Genomic DNA, 18713 nt, shown 5'->3' with positions numbered 1-18713 from the left:
ACAGGTGGTTTGGGTTGTAGATAAGGCAAAAGATAAAATATCTCAAAGATGAACTTTTAACGTGTAATTAAATTTGAGATTCGCTTACGTCGAAACATTTTTGAAATCGGTATTTCCACCTCAATCAAACATAAAAAAGTTCAACATGAAAATCAAATGAATTTGTTAACTTTATGAATTACTGCAAATTTCAAAGTTTGATATTACGGGAACTACTAATTGACGCTGTCATTTCAACGTTCCGAGAAAAATGTTTGACCTTGAAAAAAAACGAGAACGCACTCAATGTAAACAATAACAAACACGTTTTGTTTGGTTGATAAATCTGTGTCCCGAAGTTTAGTTGAATTTGGTTGTCGGAGTCCCGGCTCGTACGTGTGCCAAACGCGTGCTGACCCGAAAACCCTTTGGCCAGTTGTCGCACTTACATCAATTTTCAGGGTATGTCAAGATAGCATGACAAGATTAAAACTTCTTTCATATGAAAAGTGACAACAATGCACGGAGTTTTTTTTCGGTTTTTATTGAATATCTCAGGTTTGAAATCGAATTTTGGGGATCTGTGAAGGTCAAAAGGTGAGGTATTGTGAGCTGCACAACATGATTTCTGAAAAATTTTGCCATTCTGGAGCATGGGGTCGCAGAAGATTTGCTTTTGGCTTGATTGAAAATTAGGATGATTGACGATTAGGGTGTTAAAAAAACCTAACTTTTCTGGAATATTTTTAGATTTTTTTTTTCTCTGCTAGATATTGTTGGGCGTGACAATTCAAGCTACTTTGTGGAAGACACCAAAATTTTATCCTAGAATTTACGCATTCTACGACCAAATTATGAGAATGCATCTGAGATACCTTCAGAAATTCGTTATTTGAATGTAGCGATTCACGGTTAAGCTTCGGAAAAAAAACTGCATTTGTATAACCTTTCGTGTATAACCTGCCGCTAAAAAAGTGACAGTCGCTTCTTCGAGATATTTGAGTTTTGAAATTGCATCATTTTAACCTGAAAATGGCTTTAACTTTTGACTGGTTCTGGAGTTTGTGACAGTCCATGTAAAATACGTGACAGGGGGAGGAGTCTGAAATCTCCAAAATCTCTGAACGTAATGTTTAGGGTTAGTGAAATTTCACGATTTCGCGGACAGCGTGAAATCCGTGAAATTTGGCTTTTCCGTGAAATCCCTTGAAATTTTATGTTTGTGTGAAACTGTAACATTATTTCTTATAATAATTTATCAAACTCAAATAGGAATGAAAATAATCTTATGAACTACTGTTGAATTACGCGAGTGAATACCCTGGTTTAATTACTAATATAAGGTATTTTTGACGATTTTGTTGACGGCGTGAAATTCGTGAAATTTATCAATTTCCTCAAATCATTTTTTTAAATAACAACATCATTATATCATCCATAAAGACATATTAAAGTAAATTTAATTACATTTCAATTGAAAAGCATGCTACGTATCATCTAAAGAATTGTTCAGTTTTTTCAGTTTCTTTTAGAAACTAACTAAATTTATTAATATCTTCATTCGCTGCAATACAAATTTTACTGCTATTTTATTTGAAACGAAAAAAATTAAATAAAAAAATGAAGAGTATTTTTTAAAACTTTTAAAAACATTTCAGATTGTTGTTCTGAGTCCTGTTTAATTTTAACGATATTTGCTTTAACGGTATTTGTTAAAAAATACTACATTTTATGTTTTCTGTTCCTATTTGGAATAAAAATTTGGACTTCGTTGCAAATCACATTATTTTGGCCTATTGACTTAAAATTTAATTTTTGATAAGTTAGATGAAAACTTTAAAAATTATTTTTTATGTGCTAAATGTCGCTGAAAATTAAAATTATTTTACTCTTTATGGCTGGACAAGATTTTTAAATCTTGGTTTGATATGAAATTTAAAAAAAATGTAAAATGATAAAACAGAAGCAAATCAGCAAAAAAAAATTAGCAGTTAAGCAGTTCAGTAAATGAGAATACGCATGCCCTAGATTTTGTTTCAAAAAACATATAGAGCTCATCCATAAACCAGAATAACATATAATGAAGCATAAAATATAGTTTTTGTGATTTAAACACAAGATTATCAGAGTTATTTTGACTTTTTCCACGTTCCGTGAAATTTGCGTGAAATTTGGTGTTTTGAAATTGAGGTCCCCGTGAAATTTGCTATTTTCAAGCGTGAAAAATCACTAAGCCTAGTAATGTTCGAACAATCCCTTGGAAATCCAGCACGCCACTAGTCGAAACCCATCACCTTCCGCTTACAAGGCGAAACCCGTATCCTCACGGCTACGGAATCTCGGCAAAATAAACTTCAAAGTTTGATAAATACAAAAATTCACTAACATTCACCATAATAATGTATTCTAAGGCATATTTTTGCTGATTCTAAATAACACTTTTCAACGCAATTATCACTTGATTATGGGTCATTCCAGGTCGGCTGGGATCACTTTTGGACTCAACATCACCGATTTGGACCAAACTTGGAGGGAACGTTCATCTATCGATAGTTAACAGAAATCCCAAGTTTCGTCCTGTTTGGCACATCACTCTATTTTTGGCACATCACTCTTTTTTGATAATTTTCTACATTTTTTTTCTTCTTTTGATCATAACTTTGCAACTATTTGAAAAAAAAAATACTTTCTTCAGGTTGCATTTTATAGAAAATTGTCCAAAAAATTCGATAAAAATAAATGCTCCCTAATATAAATAATAATAAAAATAAATGCTCCCTAATATTATATTTTAACGTTTTAAGTAGTTTTGACCGCTACATAAAATCGCTGTATCTCGCCAATAGTTCATTTTAGTTTGAGGTTTACATTGATTATCATGTAAAATTGTTCGGGGAACACGATGGTGATAAAAAAAAATATAAGGAATTGGTCAAAACTGAGTTTTAATACTTAAAACGCTAAAATATAATATTAGGGGGCATTAAAGGCTTAACATTTTATTTTTATCGAATTCTTTGGACAATTTTCTATAAAATGCATCCTGAAGAAATTTTTTTTTTAAATAGTTGTAAAGTTATGATTAAAAGAAAAAAAAGTTTTTTAGAAAATCGTCAAAAAAAGAGGGCGACGCCAAAAACAGAGGGATGATCCAATCAGGACCAAACTTGGGATTTCTGTTAACTATCGATAGATGAACGTTCCCTCCAAGTTTGGTCCAAATCGGTGAAGGTCAAGTCCAAAAGTGTACCCAGTTGACCTGGAATGAGCCTTATACAAACTGGAAAAGGTAGTTGAAGACTATTTCCGACTTTATTTCGAGGTCTAAAAAACGAAATTCTTCAAAATGTTGGCAAAAATGTTGGCAAAAATGCCAAATATATTTTTACCCATTTAATGATATAGGGGAAATATACCCATTTTAATCACACTAAGCCATTCAACCAATTCTCATCACTTTTGCCGTTTTCCGCTATTAAATCCACATTTTCAGATGTATCAACAATGAAGAGTTGCTTGCTCACTTTTATTTGAGCTATTTATTGCTTTGAAACAGTCAAAAACACTTTATTTTAGCTGTAATTCATGACCAAAGTGCTGATAGGCCGATAATAGAAATAGGCTGAGAAAGGGTATAGTTCCCCTAGCTCATGGAATTTTTCATTTTTGATAATCCAAAACATATCCTATTTCCATTGAATTTTTTTTTTTTTTTTGAAAAAAAAAATTTTTTTGCCCCTCGATTTTACGGACCTATTTTAAAGGGACGGCGACAAAATCAAAAAAAAATCAAACCATCCACATTAACGACCCCCGGGTCTTTTGTAGTCTCTATTGCAAGTTTCTGCTCGAACCTAGGAGTCCGAAGGCTTGAATGGGGAGAACACCCAAAACTCTTTTTACTCCAAGGAACCTTCCACCCCAGTGTTTGAACTGACGACCTTTGGATTTGCGAGTCCAACCGTCGCCAGCGATTCCACCGGAGTAGGCTTGGTTTGGTGTGTTGTTTGTACTTATGGCATGGAGAGAACTCCTACACCTGGAATGACTTATCGGCCTAACAACCAAGGCCGTGACCGACATTTTACTTCCTCATCCGATGGAAGGTTGCAGCAGATGGGAATCGAACCCAGAATCATCCGCTTACAAAGCGGACAGCGTAACCATTCGGCCACGCACTGCCACGGCGACGCGGGACGGCGACATAAACTTTGAAAAATATTTGCGGCCTAACTATGTAGAAAAAAACACATTAATACATAAATAATAAATGCATTTATAATTATATTAATCAGGGCTCGTAAAAAAAGTGTTTTTTAATGAAATTCCAATGTAAAGCACCGCTAAAAAAAATTGAGCGAAAAGTAAAAGACTCTTGGTTCATAGAAAAAGAACTCACAAGGCTTTAGTCAAACAGAAAAAAAATTATTTAAAGAATTATTCATTCTTTGGAGAATTGATGTATGACAGAGGTGCTAAAAGTTTTTGGAGAAATTACGTTATTTAAATATATAAAACTAGAAAATACATCTAATAGCTGAAGTTTTTTTAACATTCCTGATATTCTTTCAACATTTTCGTTAATTAAAAATAATAGAAAACACAAAATGGCAGTTTTGCCTTTCTTACTAAAGAAAGGTATAGGGTTTGCTTTTGGCTCCGACGCCAATTCAAGCTTCGTTCCCAAATCATTTCTCGAGAAATATTCATTCGAAAAATCTGCAAAAATCATGGACGATCGATTTTCGACGCCTCGTCGACAAGTTGTCAAGTTGAGCTTCACATGCAGACGCGAGCAATGCTGGCGCGTATAGAGTTTTGATACTAGATTAACCCCTTTTAGGGCAAGTTGCTTTATCGATTGCTCGTTCAACACACATCGCCTATCATTATTTTCTATGCTAAGCTTCAGTGAACGCAAACTTGACGCAAGCAGCTATCTGTTCTGAAGCCTCATGCTCATTCTTTTGCCTTTCTTTTTTGTTTTGCTCATTCTCTGATCGAACTCTGAGCGAACGAATTTCTGGGAAACGTCTAAGCTTCCCATGTGCCAGTGACAACGCACATCGCGGGTTTGGTTTTCTAGCTTCGGTACTAGCCTTTTTGTGTATTAGTATTTTTGTTCATCGTACCAGCGCACCAAGGTGGTTTATTCGGTACGTTTGCGTTTGTCGTAGTGAAGTCCCACCGAGCGCTCAGTCGTTGTATGCTTCCCAATCCCAAAAACGCCTAAATGCTTGCTTATTGAAAGCTCACAATTTTGCCTAACGCCTAAATGACAGTTTAGTGAATTACAGTAGGCGTTTCAAAGCTTTCAAGAACATTTATGCGGCTTTACCGTTACATCGTTGTTTACAACACGGCAAATTCTCGGGTGTTGAAACACTTTCTGCCAGTCATTTTGTAACCACTTTAACGCATTGGAGCAAGACGGAATTATTTTGTTTTCTCGTTAATTTTAAATATTTTGAAAAGTGCGAAAAAACACTCAGAGAATACGAACAATTTAGCGATATGCAGAAAACATTACGAACATCGCAAATTGTGAGCTAATTCTCTGCCTCAAAAATAATTTGTTCTGATTTTAAAAATCGAAAATGCTTGTGTGCGAGCACAGCTTACAACCGGCCATGGCAAATGGGGCAAAAACCAGCGCTTTATAAGTTATGTGAAAAAATAAGGTTGAGTTTAGAATTGTATTATGAATGGACCATTCATTCTTTATTTTGCTATTTCTTTGAAAAAAAATAATCAACTGCCGTTAACTTCCTTTTGTAAGAAAGGCTCTATCTCACCCCAGGTGGGATTAAATCGGGTTTTTATAAATATTGTTGACTTCATTGTTTTACTGCCGCTCTAATCTAGTCCGTCCCATATGTAAAAAGTGAGTGCTGAGATAACGCTGTGAGAAGCCCAAAAAAAGTTTCACAATTTTTCTCATTCTAAACCAAAATTTTCGATCTAATTTTTTATACAGTTATTTCGATATCAGTCTAAAAAACACCACTATCATAAATATGACCAGCAACGACACCAGAAATTTTTAAAATAATGCAGAGGCAAATGACATAGGGATGCAAATCTCAACTGCTTAACCCATCGAAATTAATTACAAAAAATCCGCTTTTCGGAGGTGGAATCTTTTCCAGAACCAGGATCAAGCCTATTCATTCAAGACAAAATAGAACTAATTGTATGATGTAGATATCAGCCATAACGGTATGCATTTTATTTTTTCTATTCGTGGTTTTTACTTGAAAAAGAAAGAAAGCGAAAAGGTTTGGATTATTTCGTTTTCAATATTCAAATATTTCTTCAGAAATGAACAGTTAATGATATTTTCAAGCTTTACGTATTCATAAAGACATACTCTGTAAAATTTAAACAATTCTGCATCCACTCAGACGATTTGCGAGGCATTATAGATGAGGAACTGATTTGCATATATTTTGCATATGGGAAAGAACGAAAGTCATATTTATTTTGGAATTTTTAGAACAAACATGCCTTGTTTATTCGATAGGCGAAAATAATATGTAAAAACAAGACTATTGTGAAGTTTATCTCATTTTTAACAAAAATACATATGGGACGGACTAGATTGGAGCGGCAGTTTAGGTAGGTATTTAAAAAAAATGTTTTTTTTAAATGTTTTTTTTTATGTTTCGAAAATGCTGACATGTAGTCTGCCTAATTTATGTTACGGCGTAATTTTATCTTTATTTAAGTGTGACTACTAAAAAATCGTTAAGAGTTAAAATTTCAACATTTCAACAAAAAAATGTAAGAAAATGTTTAAGCACCCTTAATGTTGAATTGCAATCATTATGTTAAAAAAAAATATAATGACAAAAAAAAAACATTTAAGCGAAAAAACAATTATTCATCGAAAATTTACCAAAATTCATTTTTCTAATAAGCCATGAACATGCTCGATATGATTCTTAACGCAAAGGAATGCATTTTTAATTGATTTCAACTGATTGCACTTAAAATTCTATGGATATTTTGAAAACTATTTTTGCCCATGATATTTCGAGCCAATTTTTAATCATGGTGGGGGGATGAGGGTTGTCGAAAAAAGCATTTAAAAAAACTTGCAACAGTCTTATTCCTCTGATTTCAACATGTATTTTGCCTTAATCCTGAAAGTTTTAATTCCAAAATAGTTTGATAAACATTTACTAGGTTCACTCAGTTTGAAACTTGTGGAACTCTGTTCTTAAATATGGATTAATACATTAATAAATCATTAGTGTTTTATCAACAAGATATTAAAAAGATTAGCATAATTTTTTTTTAAATAAACCTTAATTTAAAAAAGTAAGTGTTACAAGTGACCAACGGGCCATTTTATATGCTTATTCAAAATGAGTCATAACTTTGTTTTTTTCAAAACTAAAATTAGATTTTTATTACACTTCTAGTTTGACACCCCTTTCACACGGAGTTTGTTTTGATAGTGTGCGTGAGGGCGGTGTAAAAAGTGACAGTTCGTCACTTTTTAGTTTGACTTTGACCAACCAACGGGGTACAAACTAAAAAAGTGACCAACCACCGGGGATTGAGTGTTTCAACTCAGAATCGAAAACTGAATAAATTTCTGTGTGTGTATGTGTGTCTAGATGTATGTTTGTGCCAAAATTGTCACTCATTTTTCTCAGCACATGGTTAACAGATTTTGTTATAATTTATATAAAGTTTTTCAAAACTGAAATTAGATTTTTTTTAAATGACTCTCTTTTCATATGTTACTATCAAACAATTTAGAGTCTTGGGATTAATTCCTACAAAAACTCACGTTCAGTACCCTTGCTATAAACCTCACTATTAACTATCTTGTTTTACTCCATCAAACACCTGTTGCTTGCCAAGGGATTAATTCCGCAGCTCGGGGCGTATCTTTATGCTCAACATAGTAAAAGTTTTTCACGACTTTTGGTCAAAGCTCGCTCACATTTTCCCACACCCCCACGTTCGGGGAACTGTCGTTTGGGGCGATACCGATAAAAGTCCCGTCCCAAATATGGCGTTACGTGAGCATGTCGGGGGAAGAAATATTGACAGAACGTCGTAACCCGATGCGAAAATTGAATTCCTCGGGCAAATAGGATTACCGCTTTTGATTGTACGGGAATGGAATCGAAAAAACGCTGCTTTTTTGATTCTGTGGAAAATGTTTTCGCTAGAGAAGAAAAGCTTTTCGCTGTATGCCAATCAAGTGAACAGCTTATTTTGAGGCTTATTTGTTCAGAGTTCGACGGAAATCAAAACATCAATTGAGAAGTGGCATTGGGAAAAGATTTCCGAACATTTCCGATGAAAAGAGTCTCCAAATTTCTCGAAAAGACCATTTGATTTTCACGAGAATTTCACTAAATTCCATTGCACAGAGCGTATCACTGACAGACCAGCTCGTTAGCCAAAATGGTCAACAGCTGAAAGCGCCTTGACCGCAAACATACTTGGCGCACAGACAACTAGAGTAAAAGTGATTTGAGAGTGACGCCAAATAAATAACTGTCAGTTTAAGCAAGTCGTAGTTGGGCGACTAACCGCATTTGACACTTGTGGCGCCACCATCGCTTGGTTTTATTTTGCGTTGTTTGAGTAGCTCATAGATCCATTCATACTTGTCTGTGGTTGGCATATTTCATCCCAACAAACTCTGCGTAACCTTGGGCCGAGGACCTCGTCCTCGGCATCACAAATAATCACAAATCATCCCCCCTATCGCATAACTTCCATGCCAGCCTTTTCAGCATGGTGGAGGCCGAGAAAAGCGCACAAAAAAACGGTGAAAGTTATGTAATTTGGACCAGCAGCGAGTCGAGAGCTGCGTGTGCGGAATTTTGCGGAAAGTTGATCCCTGGCGATGATGCTCCTGGTCCAGCTGCGACCTAGGGACCGTCTAACGGCAGAACAAAGAGGTCGAGGCTGCGGGACAGGATTATGCGAGCTGATAAGGATCACGGGGGAGAGTTTCGTCGGAATGTTATGCACCAGGTCCAGCTTTGCTCGTATAATACGGTTTTATTGGAATTTTCATCATTATCATTCTTAATGCTGTTATCAGATGGATTCCAGAACAACATTCCCCGGAAAATAAGAGGATTCATGGGTAGGGAGAAGATTTTATCTCAAGGACAGTTGCTTTTAATAATTAAATTTATTAATTCTTTGAAGTTTCTCATCAAATTTGCATTGCCAACAAAACCAAATTTGCTATCCCGTATTTTTCTCTAATACATAACCAAACTGCATGACATTTTAAAAAGAACAGCTCAAAACGGCGGGGTTTCTGGGAATGGTTGGACGTCCTCCTACAACAAAGCGCGATGGAAAAGTGATTTTTTATGTACCTAGCCTGAGGGGGTCATACTTTTTTGGCAGCGAAGCGAAAGGGTACGGAAAAGTCGCTTTCGTAATCGTGTCGCATTTTGTGTCATGTGAAGTCATTCAGCACTTTTGTGAAAGGTCGCGTGTTTTTTTTTTTTTTTGGAGACCTTGTCACGAATTGTTAACCGAAAAACGTGGAGCAAAAGTATCAAAGTCATTCAAAAGTTAATTTATACACTACTATTTTGAATACTTAAGTAAGAAAATATTACAGCAACTGTTATTTCTATTTTTCTAAATGCGTCTTCATGCATCATTAAATAAGATTTTTTTGTCAAATAAACTGCTAGATTTAAAATCTCATACCAATATTACTTCATTATTTAAATTTGAAAATGACTAGATTATTCATTTTTGCCTTCCTCACCTTACTGATGAAAGGCTATAAAATCACTCGAAAAATGAACTTTTTGATTAGACCTCCTAGACCTACCGTCATTTATACATATCGACTCAGAATCACCAGCTGAGCAAATGTCTGTGTGTTTGGCTGTATGCAGACATGTGTACCGAATCAATGTCACTGGAATAACTCGTCACTGACTCAGCCGATTTTGACCGTATTGGCCTCATTCAATTCGTCTTGGGGTCCCATGAGCCCCTATTGAAATGTATAAGATTTCGTAATGTACATAAAAAGTTATGCTTAAAAAACTGCTCCATATAAATTTCACAATTTGCAAAAAAGGGTGGTTTTTTCATGAAAACCTGTCATATTATATATTTTTAGAAAGGTTCTGATATGACCTTTCTTGTGGATTGAGAATTTTCAAGATCTGACTTACCTATCAAAACTTACAAGCAGTTTAAAAAATGGCCTGAATTTACATAACCTCAAATGGTCGGGTCTGATCGCCACGAAAAAGCCGTGTAGAGGGATGCCATTTTCCTCAAAGGCGGTGTCTGTATAATCTTGACAAAAAGTCTGTAGGTAGTCTGTTTTTTCTACTCATCACTTATTTTTATTAGGACCTCGATCACGTTAGCGGAGATCCATAAACAATGTGGACACTTTAGGGGGTTTGAATTACTCTATAAATGAGAGGAAGGCACCAACCACCTAAAGGTGGATTAAGTAACGTTTTTATAATTGAAGTTGACTAAATCGTCTGGAAAAAAATATAATACCTCAGTTTTACAATTTTTCCAGTTCCATTTTACGTATTTAATTTCCGAAGAACAACTCTTTGCTGTGCTTTAAATCGAGTTTTCTCCAATATTCAAAACATCTTCAAACATGTCAAAAATAATCATCAATTATATTCAATGCTAACAAAAATTTTTGATGTTTCTTAAAAAAACTTGTCTTCCGGCAGTTTTTAAGGGGTTGCGACGTGAACCGTATAAATTTTTTTTTAGATGGTTGCCGTTTAATTAAAATTTAGAAAAATGGTTACACTCTTATAAAAGTACAGTTTTTTAACCTTTTCTTTTTTTTACTTTTGATTATGGTTTATTTAACATTTTCAATAGCTCAAAAACGAATTATTATTTAATACAAAGCTGAAATAATCTCAAAAATTCCGTAATTTACATTCTCCAAGTATTTTAATGAAGTATTTCATTTTCAAGTTAATGACATTTGCGGTTTTTCTAAACCACACTAATGTCCATTATTGTTTCTCTTAAAAAATATATATTTCCAATATGATCAGAAATTAGACTTTTGAAAGCACATCAAACATTTGAAAATAGCTTGTTACTTAGATATAAGCCCTTTAGTGAAATTAAACATGAAATTTATAAATTTATATTTTTTTTTTCAAGGAGATGATAAAATTTCACAAAATATTTCTCGCATCATCCCCTCCTTGATTTACTGGAAAAAGTCACTTTTTTGAACAAATTTTCTAAAATCGCGTGGAATCAATACAAAAACTGTTTCAATCAGGTGTGTATTTTTTCAAACGATAGTTTTGCCTTCCTCACCTTACTGAGGAAAGGCTATAAAATCACTCGAAAAATGAACTTCTTAATTCGACCTCGTATACCTATCGACTCAGAATCAAATTCTGAGCAAATGTCTGTGCGTGTGTATGTCTGTAAGTCCGTGCACCGAAAAAAAATGCACTCGATTATCTCCGGACTGGCTGAACCGATTTGGGCCGTTCTGGTCTCATTCGATCCGTCTTAGGGTCCCACAAGACTATAGGTCTATAACTATTATGAAGTATTGTTAAGTATTTCAAAAGTTATGCTAAAAAAACGATTCTGGCTAAAGTTTGAAAGATTGTATAAAGGGTGGTTTTTGTAAGAAAACCCGTCTGATCATACATTTTTAGAAAGGTATTTGAAAGACCTTTCTAATGAGCCCAAAACATTGAAGATCTGATAACCCTATCAAAAGTTATGAGCACTTTAGTGTCATTTGTACACATTTTAGAGGCCGGATCTCAAATATGTTAATGAAATAGTTGTCCGGATCTATCATGCGACCCATCGTTGGATAGGTAATCAAAAGACCTTTCCAACAAGCCCAAAAGATTGAAGATCGAATAACCATATCAAAAGTTATGAGCACCTAAGTGGCATTTGTACACATTTTAGAGGCCGGATCTCAAATATGATAATGAAAAAGTTGTCCGGATCTATCATGCGACCCATCGTTGGATAGGTAATCAAAATACCTTTCCAACAAGCCCAAAACATTGAAGATCTGATAACCCTATCAAAAGTTATGAGCACTTTAGTGTCATTTGTACACATTTTAGAGGCCGGATCTCAAATATGTTGGTAAAAAAGTTGTCCGGATCTATTATGCGACCCATCGTTGGATAGGTAATCAAAAGACCTTTCCAACAAGCCCAAAAGATTGAAGATCGAATAACCCTATCAAAAGTTATGAGCACCTAAGTGTCATTTGTACACATTTTAGAGGCCGGATCTCAAATATGATAATGAAAAAGTTGTCCGGATCTATCATGCGACCCATCGTTGGATAGGTAATCAAAATACCTTTCCAACAAGCCCAAAAGATTGAAGATCGAATAACCCTATCAAAAGTTATGAGCACCTAAGTGTCATTTGTACACATTTCAGAGGCCGGATCTCAAATATTTTGATAAATAAGTTGTTCGGATGTAGGGGAGATGGGGGTAAGACGGCCACCCTAAGGTAAAAACTCATTTCAAATCAAAATAAACCATTATTTTCAACCCCAACTTAGTACAGGTCCTAGTTGGATGTCACATTTAAAGAAATTACCTAACTTGTGTCTTTAAAATAAACTTTTCTTTACTTTTTATTGATTAAAAAAAAATGTGCTTTTTCGATCCTTCCTCCTCTTGCGGGGGTAAGACGGCCACCGTATTTTGCAACTTAGATAACTATGATAAAAATGCATAAAAATCTAATGTTTGTATCTGATACTGTTAAGGACATTATCACCATGACTGCGAAATGAAAAGCTTTTAGTAATATGCATTAAAATGTTTTTAAAACAGTTTATATTCAAAGAACTTTTTTCAAATGATAAATATTACGACACACTGGTGATTACGGCATTTTTTTCTTAATTATCAAAATTTTGTTTACAAACCACTATTTAGTTTTGCAAAAAGTGGCTCAAAGTAACTTATTTAGCCTAAGGTACAATATCATTAGATATTTGGGTAACTTTTATCATGTTTAGTAGTAAAACAAGCGCATGGCCGTCTTACCCCGCCTGGCCGTCTTACCCCCACCTCCCCTATCCGGAGAACTGGCTCCCGGGATTTTGTTGATTTGAAACTCCCGGGAAAAATGAACAGATATATTTTTTTACTGCCTTAAGGCTTAAAAAACTTTTAAGTATTATAACTATTGAAAGTGAACAATTTTCATGAAACAACCCCGTAGGTGTTATTCTAATATTACGTCCAATGATTTTTGGGATTCTAGATCCCATACTCCATGTAGATATGTTGTAAGAAGTAAAATTTAGATAAAATTTGTAGTTTTGACATTCTTACTACAGAAACAAATATGTACATAATTGTGAGGAAGGCACCAACCACCATCGGTGGATTAAGTAACGTTTTTTGTCCATAGATTAAGATGCACTATCGATATTGGACCAAAATCGAAGTTTTTGGTCTCTCCCAGGCGGAATTATCTTGAATAAATCGCATTTTTTTGAAACTTTTTCCAGAAAAGCTCATTTAATTTAGGGTTGCCTGCTTTTCTCAGTAAAACCAATACATGCAGGGGCAGCGAATGACCGAAAGGTTAAAGCTGCCAGAAATAAATTAAATAACAACAACAACAATACATGCAGCTTGTAGAAAATTTCACGGCAAACATTTTTCCCTCTGAGTAAATGCAATTTTGACCCTCCAGTGTCGAGATATTTGAGTTTTAGTGAGAAAAAAGTGACAATTTTCGAAGTTTCTCAGAATTCAGAAGCAAGGCTTACTAATTACAAGACGTTGCAAGCATATGTTTTAAAGGTCAGGGTATGGTTTCTTATAGTAATTTTGGCCGCTGTATCCGAATCTAGAGTCTAATTTCATGTAAACAGTGATGTTTTGCAGCTACGCCCATTTGGAATGTTATTTGCGTGTTTTAATCGCTGTAATTTAAATCGCTTGCAAGTTCGGTCATACTTTACTCCCGGGTTTCATTCCACTTTGATTGATATTTACTAGCAGAACTTTTTTTGGTTATTGGTTTTTCACGTTCCCCTAAATTAAAAGAGCAATTTAAAATACATTCTCCTGAGTTTAGAATAATTTAAGCATGTTTGGGTTTATTCAAAAATCTTTTGAATTTTGTAGCATTCTAGATATACAAATTAAACAGTTTTTGAATGCATGTAATTGCAAAACAACTGAACTAGTGCAAAATGTATTTAAAAAAACTTTTTTTATTCAAATGTTGAGACCTTGAGGTTGAGCCTTAAGGTTTTCTAAGCCTAGTGAAAAAAAATATAATTTAACTCACAAACAAAGATCAAGCTCGAACTGTCACAGTTCGTGTTGGCTGACATATCGGGCGGTCAGCCAATAAAACCAGCTAGAAGTCGCATGACAAAAAAAGCTTTGCTAGAAAGAGATAGCAGTTTTGAGGCAAACAACCCCGCAGCTGCCATGGCTCGAAATTGTTGAAGTTGATGTCAGATTTGGGCTTTTTCAACAAACTCCAATGGACGGAAATTAATTTTATTATAAATATATACAATCAAAACGCATGGTTGCTTGAGTGGATTCCATTGCATTTAGGGCAGTGAATGGACAATAAGGTTAACGTTGCAAAAAATAAATGAACTAAGGGGTTACATACATGTAAATCGTCAAAATTGTACGAGATTGGTGTGAGCACACATTTAAACTATTTTTTATCTTTTGGCAAATTATTTAAATGTACATTTTCATCTATTAACGAAACAAATATGAAGACGTTTGGATGTACCATTACCGAGATATAACTATTTTAAGTTAGCAATTTCAAAAAACGGGTGCCACGATATCTCAACACTGCCTTAACCAAATCAGCTCAACATTTGGTGAAGACTCGTTAAACCGGTCCTGTGTGCATGACGAAGGCCGATTTTCAAAAACTTAAGTTTAAAAAAAGATAAAAATATTTTTATGTTTTTCATACAAAAAAACGCCAGTTTTTGATAATTGTATTTTTTAAAAGAGCAAAATTTAAAAATCGGGCTTCGTCATGCACACGGGAAAGGTCTTGAGAGTCTTCAGCCCAAATTTCAGCCAAGAGATATCGTAGCACCCGTAAATCAACTCTTTGTATAGAGAAAAAAAAATCACAAAGTTTGACAGTTCGCTTTGCGCATGGCAAAATGGTAAACTTTAATCGTCGCTTACTCAGTTCAGTCATGAAATATCTTCATGAAACTTTCAGAAGTGATTGAAAATATTTTTTTAGTAAATTTAGTGAATTTTCTGTAATATGAAATTTTGTGTTTTTCTACATGTATGTAACACCTTAACCCATTCTCGCCCAGAGCAAAATCGAGATTTTTTTCATTTTTCTTCATTACTCGTAAGTTACGAGCACCACAATTTTTTGTCTTCAAAATTAAATTTCTCTGCAACCTTGTAATTTTTTCAACCTGGTTTAACATGCATTAGTTTATATAGAATGTTAACTTATCACCATTAACATTTCATCCAATTTCATCCTATTTGGTGCATCCAGTTACGAGTTGTAACTGGATGCACCAAATTGGATGAGATGTTAATTGTGATAAGTTAACATTCTATATAAACTAATGCATGTTAAACCAGGTTGAAAAAATTACAAGGTTGCAGAGAAATTTAATTTTGAAGACAAAATTGTGGTGCTCTGGAGTAACCATGGTCGTGAGAGGGTTAACAACAACATCCCTAGCCTTTATACCTGAAATTTACAATTTTAAGGGAGCCCAAATATATTATACCTTGACGAAATTCAAGAATAACTGACATCAGCTTAAACAAAAGGACAAGTTTGTAATTAAAAAAGGATACAGTTTTTAAGAATTAAACTTTTTTTTCTGAGAAAATGATGTGAAAAATAAGGTCTTATTTTGAATTTCAAGAAATGTTTACAAACAATTCCAAAAAATTAATCACGAAAAATCAGCAATCAACAACAATGGTCTACACTTTGAAAGTTAATGTCGATAACTACTGATTTTTATCATGATCACGATGACGAAAAATCAGCATTTATTGCAATTGACTTAAAAAATGGCGAGCTGTTCTGTGGATCATTTTTAGAGCCTTATTTTTTGTTTTTAACTGATTTGACAAAAGAAAAGCAATAAAATTGTTCAGCACAACACAGGCATCTTTAATTATTTTGTATTTCAAGTTGATGAAAAGTCCAAAAATTGGTTACTAAATCTAGGAATATTGACGTATTCTTAACAGAAATCATTTTTCATTCAGACTCAGTTTCAGGTTTCATTTTCATTTCAATTTTAGCTTGACTGTCTTTTTTCAACGACTCCCACCAAATTTCCATTTCCCGCAAAAGCTTCCAGCTCACATGACGCTGCAACATTTAGCACAAAACCCGCATCATGCAAATTGCCAGCCCACCCAAGCGTGTCACTCTTCTTGGAGAAGGAGAAGAGGCCGCCCGTAATTTGTCAGCTGTCTAGCGCACGCAAGGCACTCCAATTTGCCACATTGCCACCAACGCGTCTAAGAATGTTCCGATTCGGATGCTCTGTACATGGAGCCTGTGTGCAGTTCAAGGACATTCTCGTGTCCAGCAATCATAAAAAAGGAGGAAATCTTGGTCATGCATAGTACGCTATACTCTCTAGTGTAAGTGTGGATCGTTCTGACAGAGAGAGACACAGACACATGGTGGCCAACAGTGAGAATATCGATTTTTCCCTGGTTCGGAAAAGTCGAAGTTTCCCCTTTCTGGATGGGCGGCCATCATGAATATTTTTGGAGAAGGCAATTTTGTCTTGTACTGGTTGGATTACTCATTGAGTATTGTAGTTTAGTATGAGCCCACCCACGCGAAATTAAGTTAGTTCAACTACTGATAAGAATTTGTGTTTAAACTTACCTGTGTGGTGAAATAAAACTGGCACTACTTTGTCTTGGTGTGACGCCCTGCTCGAACAAAGTGCAAATTTTCTTCTAAAAACAAAACTTTTATAACCAACATTCACCATAAACTAACTTAGTACTCAGTTGACTACTTAAATCTCCCGAAAAATCTCAATTTTCCACGCTTCAAGCCACAAAACTGTCCTTTTTCACTTTGCACCCATTATGTAAGGGAGTTGGGGAGACCCTCCAGCAAAAGCTAGCAGAGAGCTTTTCCGGTGAGCTTTGGAGCTTTTCCTCTTTCTAAACTGCTCTGGTCGGGATCCTGTGAAAGACTGAAATTTTCCGACCAGCTCCAGTCGGTACGAACCCTCTCGTGTAGAAAGTCCCCCCGCGACGACGACGCCACCACCCCCAATCGTAATCGACCCAGCCGACCCACTTGTCGGACGTGGCTACGATGCTAACAACATACAACTGATAAGGGCAGTCAAAAGTCACGTGCTAGAATACGCCTGCGCATAGGCTTTGTTTTGGTGTCGAGCGAGCAAAAGCAGCATGCGCTAGTGGCCGCTGGAAGGTGAGTGGCGCTGGGGTGAGTGGAAATCGCGGCTCGGTTGAACAGGGCAGCGGATAAGCATTTTGACAGTTTCTGGAGTTTTTTTTGAAAAGGTCCTATAAACCAAATTTTTATTTTTTGCTTTTTGGGTGTTTTTAGAACCGCCTTGAGTCAGAGGTATTCAAAAACACCCAAAAGCAAAAGATGAAAATTTGGTTTATAGGACCTTTTCAAAAAACACTCCAGAACTATTTTCCTATTTCTCAAGCTGCAAGGAACTTTTTCCCAAACTTCGAAATGGGAAACAATAGCTTACCTCCCCGGCTACTATGTATTTTAAAATATGGGTTTTGTAAAATAATTGCCTATTACCTGCAATTGCAAAATAGTTGCAGCTGGCAATATGCTTATGCGCTCTTTTCAAACTTTACTCCAGTTTTACATAGTTCAGTTAAAATTTGTAGGAAAATGTCAAGTTATGCTCAAATTTCAGTTAAAAAATCTTTAAATAAGTAATTCATTAGAACAGAATTCAAGAATTGCTATAATAGCAAACATAAAATTATCGAAAAAACACTTGTGAATTTTATGATACGATTATGGATGCAAAAAGTTGCGTCTTGAAATTACAAAAAACGTTAGTTTTAGTAAAAAAAATCTTGCGCGCGGCGCGTTTAAAAACCTAGTTCTCATTTTCAAAAAAATGTTTCTCGGAATCCTATTACACTCAAACCCCGATGCATAGTGGGTGAAATCGAACCCAAAATCGCACTTATGGTACGTTCGTTTGATGGCTAGTTCCACACTGAGTGCCGCACTCAGAGCTGTCAAAGTGTTTCTTTGAAGTTTCGCATAGAGTTATCTAAGCCCGCTCTCACGCACACTAGCACGACATTTGTTTTGCTGGACGGTACAAAATTTAACCTCACTTTTTTTCGTGTACGTACACGCAATACATGCGCACGTAGATAACTCTATGAGTTTCGCCGCCATCTTGGAACTGAAACTCTAGTGCCGCACTCGATATTTTTTCAGTTTCATGCGAGTTCCACGCACACTGACAAATGACGTTCGATCGAATCTAAACTGGCACCAACGAGTGCGGCACTCAAACGTACCAACGTACCATTAATTGGGTCCTAAAATGAAGCTTAGATTGCTGATATTATTGTTTACAGCGATAAAGCTTATTTTTCTGAGTACAATGACCCTTTGTACGACCACAAAGAGTTTAAAATGGGTTTTTTAATCAATTTTGAAAAATTAACCTCGTGGTCCTTCTT

General features: G+C 35.3%; 1 protein-coding gene across 6 annotated transcripts in view; it reads right to left on the bottom strand.

Annotated features, from left to right (window-relative positions):
* The window catches only part of LOC6042687 (MAP kinase-activating death domain protein), a 52032-nt gene extending 34811 nt beyond the window's left edge, over window positions 1-17221 (bottom strand). For all 6 annotated transcript variants that reach the window (XM_038255549.1, XM_038255709.1, XM_038255756.1 and 3 more), the window contains exon 1: window positions 16888-17221. The gene's annotated coding sequence lies outside the window, so the exon portion shown is untranslated. The remainder of the gene's footprint in view (window positions 1-16887) is intronic.
* Between the last annotated feature and the right edge of the window lie 1492 nt (window positions 17222-18713).

Source organism: Culex quinquefasciatus, chromosome 1 (genome assembly GCF_015732765.1).
Source record: "Culex quinquefasciatus strain JHB chromosome 1, VPISU_Cqui_1.0_pri_paternal, whole genome shotgun sequence".
Taxonomy (NCBI): Eukaryota; Metazoa; Arthropoda; class Insecta; order Diptera; family Culicidae; genus Culex; species Culex quinquefasciatus.
The sequence above is the reverse complement of the archived record's forward strand: the minus strand, read 5'-3'. Positions and strand labels throughout refer to the sequence as shown.